The sequence below is a fragment of the Salvelinus sp. IW2-2015 genome, linkage group LG3 (assembly GCF_002910315.2).
Source record: "Salvelinus sp. IW2-2015 linkage group LG3, ASM291031v2, whole genome shotgun sequence".
Classification (NCBI taxonomy): Eukaryota; Metazoa; Chordata; class Actinopteri; order Salmoniformes; family Salmonidae; genus Salvelinus; species Salvelinus sp. IW2-2015.
The window spans coordinates 9,824,162-9,847,202 of NC_036840.1; the positions used below are offsets into that span (position 1 = coordinate 9,824,162).

Below are 23,041 nucleotides of genomic sequence, written 5' to 3' on the forward strand. Positions count from 1 at the left end.
AGTAACCATTTCAATAGAATGTTCATGATGTCACTGCYACAACTGTTGATAGATGTAGCTGGTAAATTTGCTCTGGCTATCTACTCTGATTTCAGAGCACTCTCATGTGAGTGTGCCAGCGCGGAATAACTGACAAATCTATGAACGTTCAACACCTGTAGAATATGACCGGTGTCAGTAAAAACTGCCAAAAAAGCATAATTKAATTGTTGCCAGCAGCACAGTTGCAGTCAACAAGGCTGATAAAAACAGCCTAACCAGCTCTGATAGGATGAGTAAAATGGTCAGAGTGAGCTCATTTGTGTCTGGAAGTAGCTAGCAAGCTAGCCAAAATTAGCCAGTTAGCTTGGGTGCTTGACTGCTGTTGTTAGGACAGAATGCTCGGATCAACCCTACTCCTTGGCCAGAATGTCCAGTGTGCCCTCTGAATGTTCCGAGAGCGAAACGCTCTGAATTTATGAATGTACAATCTGACAACGCTCTGAGTTTACGAACGTCCAGAACACACCCATAGTATAAACCAGCATTTAGTCTTGAAAACTTTGGTTGTTTAGTACATGGCCTCACATGCAAATCCTTAAAGAGATGGGTTGGGCTAAAACTTAAGAGGGTGTGAACGATGCTGAATGGGTGTAGACAAAGAAGAGCTCTCCAGTAGGTGTACTAAAACATTCAAAGGCCATTTTCTCAGAAGTGAGGTTACAAGTTTATCAACTTTCATAGCAGAATTACTTTCCCATTGTTCCTCAACTGCAGTGTATGATATACCATTTTCTAGCTCTGAGTCTTTACTTTTATCCAATGTAAAAAACACCATTTCAAATTTTGCTACAGAAGACCGAATCTAGCAAGTCGGTCACTAATATAGTAATAAACAAAAACATATACAATTGGTGTCTGCGTTGTATCTTAAAAGCATAAGCACAAATCTATACATTTGCAAAACATTCCTTTATTATAAATAAATCATTTGTATAAAAACTGGCATGCTTCAACCAGGGGATTTACAGATTCACAACCCAGGGCTACCCATTCAGTTAGCCATTCGATACAAGAACAAACTTTCTGAGTATGCAAGGTCACGACAGCTGGGACAAGAATGAAAAATCTTCACAACCACAAAAATATTACAAGTAAGAATAAATAAACATCATGGTCGATTCTCGTAGTGTCTTCTATTTTCTTCTTTTAAATATTTTTTAATTTTAAACTCTTTTAATGTCTTTTGATCTCCCATATACATTTCCCTTATGTATAATCTTTTACACACTGTTTTGTTTTGTTATGTTTTTCTTTTTTCTTCCTTTTTTTCTCTGGACGCATAGAGCCTGCAGTGGGAGAGCCTGCAGTGGCGTGGTGTGTGGTGGGTGGTGTGTGTTGGGTGGTGCTGGTGGGGGGTGCGACGTGGGCCGGGTGTGTGGGGGTGGGGTCCTGCAGTGAGATCATGGGGGTGGGGTGCAGTGGGTTGTGATAGGGTGGCCGGTGGGTGTGCCAGTGGGGGTGTGGTGCATGGTTGTGTGGGGTGGTGGGATTGGGGGGGGGTGTTGGTTGGTGTATGTGGGTGGGGGGGGTGAGTGGGCTGCGTTGGGCATGGGTTGGTTGTGGCGGGGTGGTAGGTGTCGGGTCGGTGGCGGTGGTGGGGTGGGTGGTGTTGGGGGTGGTTGAGGGGTGAGCCGGGGGGTGGTTGGTGGCGGGGGAGGTGGGGTTACTATCGATCCTGTCTGTTCCCCCACCTTTATTTTTTTTTTTTTTTTTTTTTTTTTTTTTTTTTTTTTTTTTTTTTTTTTTTTTTTTTTTTTTTTTTTTTTTTTTTTTTTTTTAAACCGTTGTCTTCACGTTTAGTTCAAAGTTTATGGCAGGACCGTTGTGCTGTGATTTGCAGAAAGAGAGCAAACGGGGCCCACTGATTGGTGGTTGGTCTTTGTGGTCCCGCCTCTCTGGTGGTAGTAGGTTTGATGCTGTCAGAACAATATAAAATGTCTCATGCTTGGTTACCGGTGGCGGTGGGAGCTCCATCGGTCTGGCCGTCTTTTCGTCCGTCAGTCCGTCATCTGTCTGAGTGACAGCTCCTTTTCTCAGCCCTCCCTCCACTTTGGTGCTGTTCAGATGGCATGATTACTGTAGCTGACATATGTTGTCTTAGTTGTGAAGCTGCCAGGGGGGGGGGGGGGGGGAAGGGAAGAGAGGAGAGGAAATATATCAAGGGATATATATTTCCTATTGACGCGTAACATTAGTGCACACCTGCGTCTGGGGTCTGAGGCTGTGTTTATCAAGTCCATTATACGTTCCCTGTAGCTGTTGGTTGTAAAATGTCAGTTGTTTTCAAGCGACCACGGACCGCTGGCACTGAGCTATCGTCAAGACGGTGCCCTGTACCCACCTTGTTAATACGAGGATTTTAAGACACAATATGTCAAACTGTACAAATCACAACTGTTCCAACAGCTTCTTCTTCACACAACACAAACCCGAGGCAGATCGCTTATGAAAATAACGTCTCTGGCTGGGGTTTGTGAAACTTAACTCTGCATGAGTCCAGTCAGTTGTGCCAATGAGGGAATAGATGTGTGAGTGGCCTGTGCTGTTTGTTGTGTTGTTGTTCGTGTGTGTGTGTTATTGTGTGTTATTGTGTGTTATTCTAGCCGACCAAACTGCTGACTGCGAGACTTCTTCGCGTTCAGGTCTGTAATGAAGAAAGAGTGCAATCTGCAGCAGTTCAGAACACAGAACACAGTAGATTAAGCCTAATTACTACAAACATTCCGGAACCTTCTAAACCTCTCAGAACACCCAGATCACCTCCGTGATAAAATAAATGCTTTAAACACCCACTCTGAAATCTCCACGGGAGAAAGACTAACATTTCCAGGCCGTACTGTTGAAGAGGCACGGCTAGCTCCGCACGCAACAAAGCTTTGAAGTTTACGTAAGCTGTTACACACAGTTAAGCTGAACGGGAAGCTCATTTTAACACTCTGTATGTGCCGTAAACAATAGTGCTCAAAAAAACGGTTGCAGGCAGCACTCGTGCTGCTCTATCAAGAACATTGTTTACAATTCAGATGACATTTTTATATATTAAAAGTACCGATATTTGAATGAGAGATATGAAAAAGGGCCCAACTTACATGTAACTACTGTTATACTGTTGGATATATCAGTGAAGTTGTATAGATTATTTCTGTTGTGTGTTAGTGTAGATCTATAGATTAGTTTTTTTTCGATGAGTTTAGGTGTATAGATTGTTAGTTATATTAGTGTAGGCCAGGGATCATCAACTAGATTCAGCCACGGGCTGATTGTTTTTTGAGTGGATGGTCGGGGGCCGGAATATAACTACACATAATTTGGAGACGGCAAATTGACCGCAAGAAGCCCAAACASATATGTTTGCCTAAAACGTAATCATTTCAAACCTTAATAACATTTGTATACGGTCACGTGTCTCTCTACTGTGCYTGGGAATACTTGATTTCCAAAATGTGTAATTCATTGGAGCTGATTTCCTGCTGTTTTGACAGTCTTTTATGTCCAACAATGAAATTTCAACAAACACTTTATTTTTATTTATTTTTTTAACTTGTGGGGGCCAAATWAAACCATTCAGCCCACGGGCCGGTAGTTGGGGTACCCTGGTGTAGATGTAGATATGCATACTGCTAGTATAGGTGTATACAATATACCATTAGATATATAAGTGTATTATGTATAGGTTAGTAAAGGTGTGTTCTTACTCACTGTTGGTCTCCATGCTCTCACACAGCTCCGTCTTGACCTCTCCGTTGGGCCTGTCGCCTCCCTTCTGCAGCTTGCCTGACATGGCGGCGGCGGTGACGATGGCCTTGAAGCTGCGTTTACGCTTGGGGATGTTCTGCTCCGGGTGGAAGATGATGACGTAGACCTTGGGCATGTACAGCATCCCCAGAGAGACAGAGGCGCTGAGGCTGAGCGAGATAGTCAGGGTGGTGGTCTGGATGTACATCTGGAGAGAGGAGGAGGGGGGGTAAAGGCATCAACATACTGTAACCATTCTACAAGTAAATTCTGCTAGTTTTGCCCTTTTTCAAAAACTACACACGGGCAGAAACTAAACACTAACAACTGTACACCGACCAATCTACACCGACATAAACCATACGCTGATACAAACCATACGCTGATATAAACCATACGCTGATATAAACCATACGCTGATATAAACCATACGCTGATATAAGCCATACGCTGATATAAACCATACGCTGATATAAACCATACGCTGATATAACACCATAACGCTATATAAACCATTACGCTGACATATAAACCATACGCTGATATAAACCATACGCTGATATAACCATACCATTACTACGCTGATATAACCATACGCTGATATAAACCATAACGCTGATATAAGCCATACGCTGATATAACCATACGCAAACATACGCTGATATAAACATACGCTGAATATAAAACGCTGATATAAGCCATACCTGATATAAACCATACGCGATATAAACCATACGCTGATATAAGCCATACGCTGATATAAACCATACGCTGATATATAAGCCATACGACGTGATATAAACATAAGCTGATATAAGCATACGCTGATATAAACCATACGCTATATAAACCATACGCTGATATAAAACCATACGCTGATATAAACCATACGCTGATATAAACCATACGCTGATATAAACCATACGCTGAAATATAAACCATACGCATATAAACCATACGCTGATATAAACCATACGCTATAAACATACGCTGATATAAACCATACGCTGATATAAACCATACGCTGATTATAAAACCATACGCTGATATAACCATACGCTGCTGATATAAAAGCCATACGCTGATATAAACCCATACGCTGATATTAAACCATACGCTGATATAAAACGCATACCGCTGATATAAACCATACGCTGATATTAAACCATACCTGATATAAAACCATACACGCTGATATAAACCATACGCTGATATTAAACCAATACGCTGATATAAACCATACGCTGATAAAATATAGTATAACCATACGCTGATATAACCATACGCTGATATAAACCATACGCTGAATATAAACCATACGCTGATATAAACCATTACGCTGATACTAAACCATACTGATAAAAACCATACGCTGCATAATAAAACCATACGCTGATATAAACCATAACGCTGATATAAACCATACGCTGATATAAACCATACGCTGATATAAACCATACGCTGATATAAACCATACGCTGATATAAACCATACGCTGATATAAACCATACGCTGATATAAACCATACGCTGATACAAACCATACGCTGATATAAACCATACGCTGATATAAAACCATACGCTGATATAAACCATTACATTGATATAAACCATACGCTGATATAAACCATTACTCTGATATAAACCATACGCTGAATTAAAACCATACGCTGATATAAACCATAGCTGATATAAACCATACGCTGATATAAAACCCATACGCTGATAAACATATAAACCATACCTGATATAAACCATACGCTGATTATATAACAACCTGCTGATATAAACCATACGCTGATATAAACCATACGCTGATATAAACCATACGCTATATAAACCATACGCTGATATAAACCATACGCTGATATAAAACCATTACGCTGATATAACAACAATACGCTGATATAAACCATACGCTGATATAAACCATACGCTGATATAAACCATACGCTGATATAAACATACGCTGAGTATAAACCATTACGCTGATAAAACCATACGCTTGATATAAAGCCATACGCTGATATAAACCATACGCTGATATAAACCATACGCTGATACAAACCATACGCTGATATAAACCATACGCTGATATAAACATACGCTGATATAAACCATACGCTGATTAAACCATAAGCTGATATAAACCATACGCTGATATAAACCATACGTGATATAAACATACGCTGATATAACCAACCCTGATATAAACATACGCTGTATAACATACGCTTGATAAAACCATACGCTGATATAAACCATACGCTGATATAACACCTTACCATACGCTGATATAAACCATACGCTGAATAAACCATACGCTGATATGTAAACCATACGCTGATATAAACCATACGCTGATATAAACCATACGCTGATATGAACCATAAGCTGATATAAACCATAAGCTGATATAAACCATAAGTGAATTAATAACCAAACGCTGATTATAAAACCATACGCTGATATAAGAATAAACATACGCTGATATAAACCATACGCTGATATAAACCATACGCTGATATAAACCATACGCTGATATAAACCATACGCTGATATAAAACCATACGCTGATAAAACCATACGCTGATATAAACCATACGCTGATATAAACCATACGCTGATATTAAAACCAATCGCTGATATAAACCATACGCTATAATTAAACCATACGCTGATATAAACATACGCTGATATAAACCATACCGCTGATATAAACCATACGCTGATATAAACCATAGCTGATATAAAACCATAGCTGATATAAAACCATACGCTGATATAAACCATACCGCTGAATAAACCATACGCTGAATAAACCATACGCTGATATAAACCATACGCTGATACAAAAGCCATACGCTGATATAAACCATACGCTGATATAAACCATACGCTGATATAAAAACCATACGCTGATATAAACCATGCCGCTGATATAAGGACCGAATAAGCGATATAAGCCATAAGCTGATATAAACCATAAGCTGATATAACCATAAGCTGATTAAAGCCATACGCTGATTAAACCATAAACTGATATAAGCCATAAGCTGATATAAACCATACGCTGATATAAACGCATAACGCTGATATAAACCATACGCTGATATAACCATAAAACTGATATAACCATTAAGCTGATATAAACCATACGCTGATATAAACATAATACCGCTGATATAAACCTAAACTGATATAAGCCAAACTGATATAAACCACACGCTGGATAAAACCATACGCTGATATTAAACCCATAAACTGATATAAGCCATAACTGATATAAACCATAAACTGATATAAACCATACGCTGATATAAACCATACGCTGAATATAAACCATACTCTGATATACCATAAGCTGATATAAACCATACGCTATATAAACCATACGCTGATATTAAACCATAAACGATATAAGCATAAGCTGATATAAACCATACGCTGTATAAACCATACGCTGATATAAACCATAAACTGATATAAGCATAAGCTGATATAAACACACGCTGATATAAACCATACGCTGATTAAACCATAAACTGATAAACCATAAGCTGATATAAACCATAAACTGATATAAACCATACGCTGATATAAACCAATACGCTGATATAAACCATATTACGCTAATATAAACCATACGCTGATATAAACCATACACTAATAAACCTACATGATATTAAACCATAACGCTGATATAAACCATACTCTGATATAACCATACGCTATATAAACCATACGCGATATAAACCATACGCGATATAAACCTAAGCTGATATAAACCATACGCTGATATAAACCATACGCTGATATAAACCATAAGCTGATATAAACCAACGGCTGATATAAACCATAAGCTGAATAACCATACACTGATATAAACCATACGCTGATATAACCATACGTATTAAACCATCGCTGATATAAATACCTGATATTAAACCATAGCTGAATAAACCATACGCTGATATAAACCATCCTGATAAACCACGCTGATATAACCATAGGCTGAATAAACCTAAGCTGATAAAACCATAACGCTGATAACCCTTACTGGCTACTATACTTTGTCAGAAATTATACTTGACAAAACCCCTTTGGTATCATATCACCAAGTGGAGCTCATAGAAACTAAACACAAACATGTTCACGCACGCACCACGCACGCACACACAGACCCTCCACCATCGGAGGGATTCCTCTCAAAGCGCAACCACTCATCTGTGTCCATCCCTGACTATAGCATGGCGCAGGAATCACAGCTAGCAGATGCCAGTCACGCTTCTTCAGTCACAACTGCACAACACACCGGCAGCCAGCATAGCGTTCCGCTGAGGAGAAAACAAACCAGTGCTCCACCGCCCCCTCCGCCCAAGAGAAACAGCGTGAACAGATTACACATGTCGACAGTAATACAATTACAGTATATCCACTCTAATGAGAGCACCGGAAAGAAGATGAGAGAAGGCTTAGAACGTTGGAAGTGGTGTGGTGTGTGTGTGTGTGTGATCGGTGTGGTGTGTGTGTGGTGTGTGTGTGTGTGTGTGTGTGTGTGTTGTGGTGCATCACCACTCGAAATACTATAAGATGCACAAGTCTAGGTTTACCTTCATGCAATTATTAAGAGGCTGAGGGACAAGGAGCTAATGTCTTGCAATCAATGTCCTAGCATTTAATGATTGAGTTAACCTTGACTCAGAGACGCAGGGTTGGAGACCAAGCATTGATGCTTTGTATATTATTAATAACATTTACCATTAGACATTTCACCAAATAATAATTCAAAGAATATTACTCCGAAATTTGAGTACTACGGTTCGTATCCATTTTAAAGTAACCATAATTATTACAGTTACACAATATGAATACAATTAACAAATGACAGACACCAGAAATCTTCWCATWAAAAATTATACAAAATATCCTYAGTCTTAACAGCATAGAAAATTCACCACTATGACCATACATCGGGAGATTGGTTAACCAATGACAACATGATCACACACATACACACACACACACACACACACACAGACCCCTCCAACATGATCTAAGTTCAAACCCATATTTTATTCTTCCAAGAATGCCAACTCCCAGTATCTCCTTTCGTCGAATTAACATCAGTTTGCATGGCCCAAAACATTCATACAAAAGGCATAGAACTTCACACTCCTTCTCTAATGTAATATCCACACCTCAACACCGTCACTCCTGTGTCGCTCCTCTCTGAACTATCCGCCGTCAAGCAAACAGAGTAACACAGATTCTCTGTCACAATAAATCCATAGCACTTAGAGTACCATGAAACACATCAAAATTCATAGCTCTTTATGAACTCTTTAAACAATCCAAACATGACAATTTATTTCACAAAGTAACATTCATTTAGTCGATTCAAGTTTCATCAGTCTTCACCTCTCCTGGCTTCAGTGACCCTAGGACTTCTGTGGTGTCACGTGTGCTCCCTTTCCGGCCTCTAGGTCACCAGGCTGCTCGTTATGGTGCACACCTGTTACCATCGTTACGCGCACCTGCGCGTCATTAGAACCACCTGGACTCCATCACTCCCCTGATTACCTTCTCTATGTATGTCACTCCCTTTGGTTCCTTCCCCAGCCGTTATTGTTTCTGTTTCATGTCTGTGCGTTGTTCATGTTTTGTATTATGTTGCGTTTATTTACTAAAACACTCACTCAAACTTGCTTCCTGACTCTCAGCGCACATCGTTATAGAATAATGCCTCACCTAAGGGAAGCATCAGGGAGTGCTTTTTGTTGTTGTTCTTTTTGTGTCAGGTGGAATGACGTTGGGTCCGGGAGCCGCTACAGGCTCTCATGCCTCAGCCGGCTCGTCGGGCTTTCATGCCTTCGTCGGATCGCCAGGCTCCCCTGCATCCACCAGATCGCCAGGCTCCCCTGCATCCACCAGATCGCCAGGCTCCCCTGCATCCACCAGATCGCCAGGCTCCCGGCATCCACCAGATCGCCAGGCGGCCCTGCATCCACCAGATCGCCAGGCTCCCCTGCCTCAGCCGGTCTGTCAGGTTCCCGCGCATCAGCAGGGATGACCGATCCGCTCCTGATCCCCGGGATCGTCAATTTGGTCGGCGTCATGCGGCTAGAGCCGRGTGTCGGGGAGGGGGTACTGTCACGTGTGCTCCCTCTCCGGCCTCTAGGTCACCAGGCTGCTCGTTATGGCGCACACCTGTTACCATCGTTACGCGCACCTGCGCGTCATCAGACTCCCATGGACTCCATCACTTCCCTGATTACCTCCCTATATATGTCACTCCTTTTGGTTCCTTCCTCAGGCGTTATTGTTTCTGTTTCATGTCTGTGCGTTGTTCGTGTTTCTTGTTTTGTATTATGTTGCGTTTATTTATTGAAACACTCACTCCCTGAACTTGCTTCCCGATTCTCAGCGCACATCGTTGTATGTGGGAATGTCTCTCCATCGAGATGGCCAGAGATAAGGTGTGTTTGACCCCGATTATAGCCCACAGATGGTCAGCCATTCAAACAATGCCATAAATCGTGACTGAGTCATCACGCTGGGCCAGCAAGTCGCTAGAGGAATCTTTATCACTGGCCTTCATCATCCTTCACATTTGTTCACTCTCTCTAGTTTCCACTAGGTGTGTGTGTGTACWTATGCATGTGTGTGTACAGTGTGCTCTGACAATGTACTAACGGTGTGGACTGGTACACATTTCTAGGCAGGCCCTGAGGCCTGCGTGCCATGACTTTGGCATGGCAACAGTATGAACTGCGTGTCAGTGTGTGTCAGTTAGCGTTATAGGTGTGATTAGAGGGCTAATGTGATGCTCGTAACGGGTTTATGTGATGCTCCATTAAGCGTTATAGGATAGGTACTGTTTGGCGTAGCATAGAGAATTTTTGACCAACCTTAACTTGGTGATACTATCTTCGTTCTCGATTCGGCCAAACATGTATCTTTTTAAAATGTCTGTGTCCAGTTGGAGGTGGTTTGTTTGAATTTTGAAAATGCTTCGTTATTAAAATGTTTTGCTCCATGAAGTAATTGAACAATGTGTATGCTGCCATCGTGTCTATTTCAAATGTTCTCTCATTGAGGCAGGTGACCCATCACCCTAAAGTGCTGCATGTCATGATGACACACACCTGTCTTGATCAATTGGCCGAACGAAGATAGTATCGCCACGTGAAGTTTGGTTCGAAAATTCTCTGTGCTACGCCAAACAGTACCTATCCTGTAACGMCTAATGYAGCATCACATAAACCCGTTACGATCTGCTAGCTACAGGTAACTGCCAAAATAATGGAATCACTTGAGTAATTGAGGGATACAAAGTATATTGAAAGCAYGTTCTTCCACACAGGTGTGGTTCCTGAGTTAATATAGCAATTAACGTCCCATCATGCTTAGGGACATGTATAAAAATGCTTGGCAGGCCATTATTTTGGCTACCGTGGCTATGCCGCCATAGGATGACAATGCCCCCATCCACAGGGCACGAGTGGTCACTAAACGGTTTGATGAGCATGAAAACAATGTAAACCATATCCCATGGCCGTCGCAGTCACCAAATCTCAACCCAGTTGAACATTTATGGGAAACRTGGAGCGGTGCCTGTGGAAGAATGTTGTGCGTGTAGAATCTATGTGTGAGCAGCTCCTCAATGCCAGCTAGGTGTGACTCAAATAGCAGGTCACCCTGTTAGCTAAGCTCTCTGTCCCGGTGACATCACTCTCCTCTCACAACAGCTCTGGAGAGTACATATCGTACCAACACAACAACAGCTGCCTAGAGGAAGAATAGGGCTAGAGAACACATGTATGCAGTAGGTGCTACTCATACAGTCAGACTAAGGTAGGGAAGAATCCTACCAAAAAACGACCATTTAATTCAAAATGTCACTGTGTCCCACTGGCATTGACGTATAACTAAGGGGATTTTTGATTTAATTGCAAGTTAGGATTCCCTCCTTCTTAGAGCAATACTTTTGGTGCACTATATGTGGAGAATAGGGTGCCATATGTGATTTGCCCCATTTCCCTCTTCAGTGACTCATCAAATGCTCATCCAACAACATGGACACTCAACTCCTAATATTTGATCTGAGTTATCTTCACAACGGTCCGCGTTATCTACTTTAATAGGATACAGAGCAGCTAACGTTGTAGATTACAGCAGAAGGAGCCCTGGGTGAACGTGGGCGGGGAGAGCAGAGCACTGACAGGACTGTGTGTACATACAGAGAGAGATCACCTCCGATGAGAGTTTTTGTCAGAGAAAAGAGAGAAGGGAAAGGGAGGGGAGGAGCGAGAGGGGAGAATGAGAGAGAAAGAGAGAAAGGAAATGGGGGAGAGATGGGGAGAATGACAAAGACAGAGGTAGAAAGACGGGGAGAAAGAGAGAAAAAAAACAGAGCGAGAAAGGGAAAAGAGCGCAAGAGAGAGAGGCATTCCTCAGAGCACTAAGCCCTCCATTATAAAAGCAGCACGTCTGGAGATAGCAGTCTCCATTACACTCTGCTGAGAGCATGGGGATCCACCCAGCAGATGTTAGCTGTACAGCCACACACACACACACACACACACACACACACACACACACACACACACACACACACACACACACACACACACACACACACACACACACACACACTCCCGCTCTCACTCTCTCCTTCTCTATCTTTTTCTGTCTCTTTTATTCCCTCCCTCCCTCTCATTCTCTCCTCTCTATATCTTCTCCATCCCTCCCTCGCTGTGCAGGTACGATAGGAGGAAATGGGAAATATGTGCTTTAGTGGGGCTGACCCGTTGTGATCTGTGTGTATATTTGCGGCCTCTACCAAAGTCACAGAGAATAGGGCCATTAGCTCCACTCTGCTAGCCACCACTGCTCTCCTTCCTATGGTATCAAGCTGTCTTTAGAGAAGTCAATACTCTAGGCTTTATGTCATTACCTCCATCCATAACCATCACTTAAACCACAGGGTTGTGGAGTAACGGATTACATGTAATCCGTTTACATGTAAGAGATTACAACAACAAAAAAGGTAACTGTAATCCATTACATTATGAGCAAAAAATATTGTAATCAGATTACAGATACTTTTGAAAAACTAGATGATTACATTTAAATTCAGAAAGGATGTTTGTGGYAAAAAATCTTTGACACTTCTCTGGTTGTCTCAAAGACATTCAAATCAGCATTGAAAAAAGGCGCAAGTTTAAGTTTGTTCCACCTGAGCGAGTCTGACCACAAGTCAGAGACCACTATGATGACACACAAAATGTGTTAGATGGATCCTGGGGGAAGAGTAGGACTAGGCTTTTGTAGGCTACAGTCCAAACAATGTCTTCCAATGGTGCGGCTGGTGTCGGCATCCAAGATTATCCAACTTGAATAAACGCTTGGAGGTAAGGATAACAGCAGTGGTGTAGTCTACGGCGATACGGATATCACTTATTATTTGACATCTACATAGCTCATTGATGTGAATCACACTGCTGCTCTCATATATATCCATTGATTCTTGAAGAACATAACTTATAAATGCCTCWTGAGCTTAGTCACACTCCATGAGAACCCAAAATGTAWGCTTGTTTTTCTCCTATGTTTGTAAACATTGTACATGTAAACAACCACTGTAAAACCTTATAACATGGTTAAAACAATAATTTTGATGGATGGTCAGTCCTTGCATCCATAGCTCTGTCTAGTAATCTGGGTGTGGTTCCATTTCTCCAGGCCCATCCCTCAGCTTTTTACCAAAACAGAGGCGGGGCGACCATTTGTGAATTTGCCCTTTAAACAGCTGCATATTATCAAGATATCAAAGTGTCACCAACAAAAAGGTAAACAAATAGGCCTACGGTAACTGTAGCATAAGGCATTCCTTTTTCACATTCCTTTTTCACATAAATAGCACTTTTCAGTAGTGCTCAAAYCATGACATTCCATGAGCGCAGCATTTATTTTTCAAGTTGAATCAATGAGCCCAATCAGTCCTCCATGACAACAAAATCATAAACAACAGAGTAGGGCTGGCTAATAACTCCTTAGTTTTGGGGTTTATGCTCAGGTAAAACAATTTGGCTAATCTATACTTTCATATTTCCAAGTCCTATTCTTGAAGATCAAGGGGTATAACATTTATTGTAATGACTGGAATTCTGATAGACTTTGGTTTTTAATGTAAAGATATAATTTAATCGTGTTATTATATGTAGTAGAAAGCGATGGGTTAGAATAAGCTTACATAACCAAACTATAAAGTAAAAATTAACATCCATATATGGCCAGCTATGTAAACTTGAACATTGATTTGTCCTGCAATAGATTTCATTCAATTAGTAACATAGATTTTTGTCTTCTTCTAATGCCTCTTAAGGGGAAAGTAATCTAAAAGTGAATGTAATCAGATTACGTTACTGAGTTTAAAGTTACATTACCGATTAAAATTTTGGACAGGTAACTAGTAACTGTAATTGATTACATTTAGAAAGTAACCTACCCAACTCTGGTTATTACTCTGCTGCTGGGACTGACTGGGGTCATCCCAGGATACTGCCAATCTCTCTCACACACACAGACACGGACACACTGAGCAAATGCTCCAGTGTTAATTCAACACAGAGAGTGTTTACTTAACACTGGTACGTTGTCTATWCCATGCCACACTTTTCAGAGTTCAATTAACACACTGCTTAGTGTAAAGCCTTATTTGCTTATTTCCCAGAGTGCCTTGCCTTTCGAGTCAATTGTAGAGTTACTAACCATTACTTCATTTGTTAGTGACAGAGACATGGTTGTTGCATTCAACCATTTTCAYTTTTAGAAGACAATAAAACACATATTTCATAAGAACTTGTTTTGAGGGATTAGATGTACCCTAATACAGTGGCCTGAAATGCATGGTTAACAGGACACATCAGGCCTGAAAGGCACATTATGCTGGTTTACAAAGTGATCTGCAATTCCTATTGCAATCCAGCCAGAGAGAGGATATAAAACATTTATAATTTTTATTCACCAGAAACCTGCATMAAGAATGACCACCGGGTTGGGAAGGCTAAGCTYTGACACTTCCTAAARCATCTKAACTGGAGCAACCATTTCAGTAACGGGTGKAATAAGTCCAAGTAACAGATTGGATTAGTTTAGAAAAATGTATGTTATTTATATTTGAGTAGCATGATGTTAATTAATCAAAGTACAGTAGCAGTCAAAAGTTTGGACACACCTACTAATTCAAGGGTTTTTCTTTATTTTTTACTATTTTCTACATTGTAGAATAATAGTGAAGACATCAAAACTATGAAATAACACATATGGAATCATGTAGTAAGCAAAAAAGTGTTAAACAAATCAGAATATATTTGAGATTTGAGATTTTTCAAAGTAGCCACCCTTTGCCTTGACAGCTTTGCACACTCTTTGCATTCTCTCAACCAGCTTCATGAGGTATTCAACTGGAATGCATTTCAATTAACAGGTGTGCCTTATTAAAAGTTAATTTGTGGAATTTCCTTCCTTCGTAATGTGTTTGAGCCAATCAGATGTGTTGTGACAAGGTAGGGGTGGTATACAGAAGCCCTATTTGGTAAAAGACCAAGTCCATATTATAGCAAGAACAGCTCAAATAAGCGAAGAGGAACGACAGTCCATAATTAATTTAAGACGTGGAGGTAAGTCAATAGGGAAAAATTCAAGAACTTTGAAAGTTTCTTCAAGTGCAGTCACAAAAACCATCAAGCGCTATGATGAAACTGGCTCTCATGAGGACCGCCACAGGAAAGGAAGACCCAGAGTTACCTCTGCTGCAGAAGATAAGTTCATTAGAGTTAACTTGTCTCAGTGCTGTTAGTTGCTACTTGGCTATCTGCCAAACTTTTCATTTTTCTACCCCTTTTTCTCCCCAATTCTATGGTATCCAATTGGTAGTTCCATCGCTGCAACTTCCGTACAGACTCGGGAGAGGCGAAGGTCAACCCAGCCAAGCCGCACTGCTTCTTGACACAATGCCCGCTTAACCCGAAAGCCAGCCGCACCAATGTGTCGGAGGAAACAACGTACACCTGGCGACATTGTCAGCGTACAMTGCGCCCGGGCCTGCCACAGGAGTCACTAGTGCACGATGGGACAAGAACATCCCTGCCGGCCATAACCTCCCCTTACCCGGAAGACGTTGTTCCAATTGTGCGCCATCCCATGGGTCTCCCAGTCGCGGCCGGCTGCGACAGAGCCTGGACTCGAACCAGGATCTCTAGTGGCACAGCTAGCACTGCGATGCAGTGCCTTAGACCACTGCTCCACTCAGGAGYCCCTTCGTTTTTTATTTTTAATACATTTACCCAACGTCTTTGTTTTTTCCTTGCTCGACTTTTTTCATTCTACTTTTTCACCCAGGACGCTATATCTGGACATGGTTCTACAGGATCTCCACCAGACGAAGCTAAGTAGTAACATTAACACTGTCATCTAATTGCAGTCGCTGTACTCATAATATACAGGAGAACTATCGCCTTCTGGTGAGGATAGCCGTGTTGCAAGTACAGCTTCAGATGCAATCGTTAGGCAAGGGCAATTTAAGTGTAGGAAGAGCCTGGTTCCTCAGAGCCTGGTTCCTCTCTAGGTTTCTGCCTAGGTTCCTACCTTTCTAGGGGGGTTTTCCTAGCCACCGTGCTTCTACATCGCTTGCTATTTGGGGTTTTAGGCTGGGTGTCTGTATAGCACTTTGTGACACCTGCTGATGTAAAAAAGTATTCCTAAATACATTAGATTGATTTGATTGAGTTAACTGCACCTCAGATTGCAGCCCAAATAAATGCTTCACAGAATTCAAGTAACAGACACATCTCAACATCAAGTGTTCAGAGGAGACTGTGTGAATCAGGCCTTCATGGTCGAATTGCTGCAAAGAAACCACTACTAAAGGACACCAATAAGAAGAGACTTGCGGTGGAAATCTTTCCTTTGGTCTGATGAGTCCAAATTTGAGATTTTTGGTAACAACTGCCTTGTCTTTGTGAGATGCAGAGTAGATGAATGGATYAACTCTGCATGTTCCCACCATGAAGCATGGAGGAGGAGGTGTGATTTATTTAGAATTCAAGGCACACTTAACCAGCATGGCTACCACAGCATTCTGCAGCAATATGCCATCCCATCCGGTTTGTGCTTAGTGGGACTATCATTTGTTTTTCAACAGGACAATGACCCAAAACACACCTCCAGGCTGTGCAAGGGCTATTTGTCCAAGAAGGAGAGTGACAGAGTGCTGCATCAGATGACCTGGCCTCCACAATCACCCAACCTCAAACCAGCTGAGATGGTTTGGGATATGTTGGACAGCAGAGTGAAGAAAAAGCAGCCAACAAGTGTTCAGCATATGTGAGAACTCCTTCAAGACTGTTGGAAAGGCATTCCTCAAGAAACTGGTTGAGAGAATTCCAAGAGTGTGCATAGCTGTCATCAAGGCAAAGGGTGGCTACTTGGAAGAATCTAAAATATAATTTGATTTGTTGAAAACTTTTTTGGTTACTATATGATTCCATATGTATTATTTAATAGTTTTGATGTTTTCACTATTGATCTACAATGTAGAAAATTGTAAAAAAAATAAAGAAAAACCCTTGAATTAATAGGTGTGTCCAAACMTTTGACTGGTACTGTACATGCAAAAAGATATTGAAACAAACAATTCTAAAAATCAACCTGCAATAGAGCACGCGTGGTTTAGGTTTAAAACTAGTTATTAACACCGACACTGGGGTCCTTTTACACCAATGAGTGTTCATTTAACACTTAGAGACTAGAAATGTTACACTGAAAAATCAACACTAGGTAACACTGGCCAATTTTCTGTGCACAACTATTGAGAGTTTTTCAATATGTGATGTCATTGAAACTCTTCACGTGTTACACTACAGAAGCCGAACCCTCTACACATGGTAAATGCAACCTCTGTATACACACAGATGTCAATTACATCATATGACCATTCGACCATATCAACATCAACAATGAAGTGTATGTTTATACAGACACTAGGGTATAGACGTTGTCTCACTTGTCTATAGTGTGTACCCTTGGACAGCGTGTTAAGCTTCTCCATCACATGGCCATTACCACAAGGGGAGTAGGAGAAAGGGACTGTGCATTTCAAGTGCACTCAGTTAGCTATTGAACAACAGATTACCTTGCAGAAGGGCACTCCTCCTCAACACGTAATGTCCCCCATTAAGATGCCTACTACTCCAGCCAGCCTGTTCAAGCTGTCAACAAAGGTCTGTGACACATACACACACGCGCACACAGTCACACACGTGCACACACACGTGCACACACACACACACACACACACACACACAAAAACACACACAAAAACAGACACACAAAAACAGACACACAGACCCTTCATTGCTCTCAACCTCATGCAGCCTGTAGTGGTATTTCAGTGTAATGCATCAGTAGTAGTAGTACTCTCCCTGGGGTTGTAATGCTACACACTCGATCAGCAAACCTGGTTTGCCAATCTGACATGTAATAGTACACATGTTATCACATGTACTGTTACATAGGTTCGGACAATTAAATAGCCTCTACGTTCACGTGCACTACTACATAAGGTACGTAAGCTGTCACGTGTACGACTACAGTACARAATGTACACTCTCACGTGTACTCATCATGACCAAAGCAATGGAGGGAGCCAAGAAATCTAAAASCTCCAGACCATAGAATTACCAACATGGACGGCTGCAGTTGGCTACAACKAGCTCGAAGCACAGAGAAAGAGGAGAGGTTGCATTAACGACATGTATTTTCTCCGTGACTAAACTGAGTACAGCATATGTACACTCTGACCCCACAGCGCTGTGTGGATGATATGATGAAGTGTTACAGAGGGAGAGAGAGTGGGGCAGAGAGAGAGAGAGGTATGTCGAATCAATCAAATCAAATTGTATTTGTCACATGCGTCGAATACAACATCTGCAGACCATGAAATGCGTACCTACGAGTCCTTTCTCAACAACGCAGAGTTWAAAAAGTATGACAAATTTGCTAAATATAAAAAAAGGAAATAGTAATAAAATAAATAACAATAACAAGGCTATATTCAAGGAGTACCGGCTCTGCGTTAATGTGCAAGGGTAGCCTAGTGGTTAGAGCGTTGGACTAGTAACCGAAAGGTTGCAAGATCGAATCCCCGAGCTGACAAGGTAAAAATCTGTCGTTCTGCCCCTGAACAAGGTAGTTAACCCACTGTTCCTAGGCCGTCATTGAAAATAAGAATTTGTTCTTAACTGACTTGCCTAGTTAAATAAAGGTTAAAAAAAGGGGTACAAGGTAATAACATGGCTATATACCAAGAGTACAGCCTTTGAGGTAATTTAACTAATATGCACATGTAGGTAGGGGTAGAAATGACTAGAACATATATTTATAGATAATAAACAGAGCAGCAGCAGCTAGTGTGACTGTGTGTGTATGTTGTAATGTCAGTATAGTATGTGGTCCGAGTCCAGTGAGTTCGGAGCAAGACTTGGCACTCCGGTACCGTTTGCCGTGTGGTAGCAGAGAGAACAGTCTATGACTTGGGTGGCTGGAGTCTTTGACAAATTCTAGGGCCTTCCTCTGACACCGCCTGGTATAGAGATCCTGGATGGCAGGAGGCTTGGCCCCAGTGATGTACTGGGCCGTACGCATTATCCTCTGTAGCGCCAAGCAGTTGCCATACCAGGCGGTGATGCAACAGGTCAAGATACTCTCAATTGTACAGCTGTAGAACCTCTTGAGGATCTCACGGCCCATTCCAAATGTGTGCGTGTATCTGCATTTGTGTTTYTGCGTTAGCTCTCTTGACGGCCGGACACGCACACTAAATATTAACCTGAGAGAGAGAGAGTGCCTGTCCAGTCTCARCACTCCCAGTATACGCTGGGCTTTAAAAAAGAAGCATTTCTAATGCTCAATATTGCATTACTTCATCACAGTTCAGGCCCTGCGGTCTGGGTTTGGAGCGAAGAATATCAGGGAAGACAGGTGCACTAAAGCGTGGGTCGTTGCCGGAACTAAGCATTCCGCTGAATTACAAATTCCATTCCGCCGCGCTCCAATTACAAAATTCGCCCTCGACTTAAAACGCTTAGCCGTGACAAGTGACCGACCAGATGACACGTGCTGTGCTCTCCCACCGCCCACCTCTCTCTTTCTCTTTGCGCTTCTCTCTCTGACCCCCCCCCCCCCCCCCCGACTCCTTGGGATGTCTTGAAAGGGTTTTTAATGAGTGAGCTGGCTGTAGTGAGCGCCTGAAGGGTCCTAAACATATTCAGACTGCCATTTGGAGTCCCCACCTCCCCCTCCCCTCTCTCTATCTCTCACCAATCAATCAAATCAAATTCATTTATAAAGCCCTTCTTACATCAGCTGATGTCACAAAGTGCTGTACAGAAACCCAGCCCAAACCCCCCAAACAGCAAGCAATGCAGGTGTAGAAGCTGTGTAGAAGCACCAGGGGACAAATCATCTCTCAGTCAGTCTTAAAGTCCAATTACACGATGTGGGAGGGACAGGGACAGTGGATGGGTAACAGCGGGTAGATAATTCAAAGCATCCATCTTCACCTCAACTAGAACTTTCGGTACATGTGACAATTCCAATTGGACTAATCCTGTATGACACCTTTGCTCCAAAACAATTGAARACATATGATGCCACCGTGGAGTCAAAGGCAACATTCCACATCGTGTGGACAATAACGTGTRCTATTCAAATCTATGATCATAATGAGAATCATAATGAGGATCCGGATTCCTACCTAACGTTTAACAAGAACACAGCATACTGGCGAACCAACAATAATTATCCCTATAATAACAGTAATTGTAACAGAATCAATTGTCCATTAATTATAGTAATCAACGCATCTCCCTCAAGCCCAATATCTTCAAATCCATTTCCTGTCATTACAGCTAATGTTATTCCTCTGATCGAGATAGCATTGATCTTGTCTAATAGACTCACTGGGTCTGCTCTCCCTCCTTAAAAGGAAAGCCATCAACATTCAGTACAGGGTGAAAACAAGTCCAATCCCCAAGTTAAAACTCACACAACAACAAGTCACGGTAAACAAGCTAAGAGTTTCTCTCAAATCCAGCTGAGCATCTTAATTCACCATCATTTCYTACTGCCTTCCAAATCAACATGATCTAATTATGAGTGGCTATATTTTGTTCAGTTGGCCTATTAACTACAGTGGCTTACAGTCTCAAATCTCTGGAASACTGAAACAGGTTTCCCTCAAGCATTTCCCTGTATTTAGCGCCATCCATCATTCCTTCAATTCTGACCAGTTTCAAAGTCTCTGCCAATGAAAAACACCCCCATAGCATGATGCTGCCACCACCATGCTTCACTGTGGGATGGTGCTCTCGGGGTGATGAGATGTGTTGGGTTTACGCCACACATAGCGTTTTCCTTGATGGCCAAAAATCTAAATTTTAGTCTCATCTGACCAGAGTACCTTCTTCCATATATGGGGAGTCTCCCCACATGCCATTTTGCCGAACACCAAACGTGTTTGCTTATTTTTTTCTTTAAACAATTTTTTCTGACCACTTTTCCATAAAGCCGAGCTCTGTGGAGTGTACGGCTTAAAGCGGTCCTATGGACAGATATTCCAATCTCTACTGTGGAGCTTTGCAGCTCCTTTAGGGTTATCTTTGGTCTCTTTGTTGCCTCTCTGATTAATGCTCTCCTTGCCTGGTCCGTGAGTTTTTGTGGGCGGCCCTCTCTTGGCAGATTTATTGTGGTGCCATATTCTTTCACATTTTTTATAATTCAAAGTTTCGGATATTTTTTATAACCCAACCCTGATCTGTACTTCTCCGCAACCTTGTCCCTGACCTGTTTGGAGAGCTCCTTGGTCTTCATGGTGCCGCTTGCTTGGTGGTGCCCCTTGCTTAGTGGTGTTGCAGACTGGGGCCTTTCAGAACAGGTGTATATATACTGAGATCATGTGACAGATCAAGTGACACTGAGATTGTACAGGTGGACTTTATTTAACTAATTATGTGACTTCTGAAGGTAATTGGTTGCACCAGATCTTATTTAGGGGCTTCATAGCKAAGGGGGTGAATACATATTTCCCGCACCACTTTTCCGTTTTAATATTTTAGAATTTTTTGACACAAGTAATTTTTTTCATTTCAATTCACCAATTTGGACTATTTTGTGTATGTCCATTACATGAAATCCAAATAAAAATTCATTTAAATTACAGTTTGTAATGCAACAAAATAGGAAAAACGCCAAGGGGGATGAATACTTTTGCAAGGCACTGTAGGTCTCTACCACAGGCTGTGGACACGTCCCCACAGCACTCCGTGTGAGACAGAGGGACTCGACAGCACAACAAGTCTAGGCACGGCCAATGTTCCTTTATAGTGTTTCCCATCCTTCACTCTCCCAGGTCTGACGATGGTGATGTGCAGGTCCAGTTCTGCTCTCTTTGTGCAGTTCTGATCTGTTCTGTTCTGTCTTGTCACAGCCGGATAGTTTAGCAGCATTGTCTCTCTGCTGCTGTCTCAGGTGTATCACTACATTATCAGTGTGATAGAAGTGAGGATGACCTACATCTGCACATTTCTCCCGAACAATACGGGAGAAATCGGACTCTTGGGCTTACATGTCAGGACTGTTCTCTTGGTACTTAACCATGTCTCTGGACTTCACACATCTCCTGAAATATGTTACGTTAAAGACTCTGGTGACTATGGATTCTCGTTCAAGTGCTGTCTGTAACTCCAAATGTTGTAACCCTCGATCTAGACTTGCCATTATCTTGCTGCTTCTTTTGTCTGGAAATGTCCAGTCTAACCCAGTTACTGACATTCTTACCCCTGCCGAATTAAGTAGTCAGAGTGGCCTGAAGTTTTTTGCATATGAATGTAAGAAGTCTTCTGCCGAAGCTTGATTTTGTGAGTATATGGATAAAAACTGCACAACCTGGATGTATTTATGCTTTCTGAAACCTGTCTTAAAAAAAATCTATTACAGACAAAAATATTGGCATAAATGGTTTCAATGTTTTTCGTACAGATCGTAAATCTAAGGGTGGTGGTGTTGCTGTATATGTAAAAGACGGTGGTCGTTCTGACTTCTGTTACTAACTTAGCAATTTGAATATCTGTCTTTCAACCTAAACCTTGGCTCATCTTTAAATATTGTTGTATCTTGTTGTTATAGACCTCATCGTCTCC

At 41.7% G+C, this 23,041-nt stretch overlaps 1 pseudogene; it reads right to left on the reverse strand.

The window, feature by feature from the left end:
- Positions 1 to 1,734: 1,734 nt before the first annotated feature.
- LOC111956064 (metabotropic glutamate receptor 8-like) overlaps positions 1,735 to 23,041 on the reverse strand; it is a 190,284-nt pseudogene continuing 168,977 nt past the window's right edge.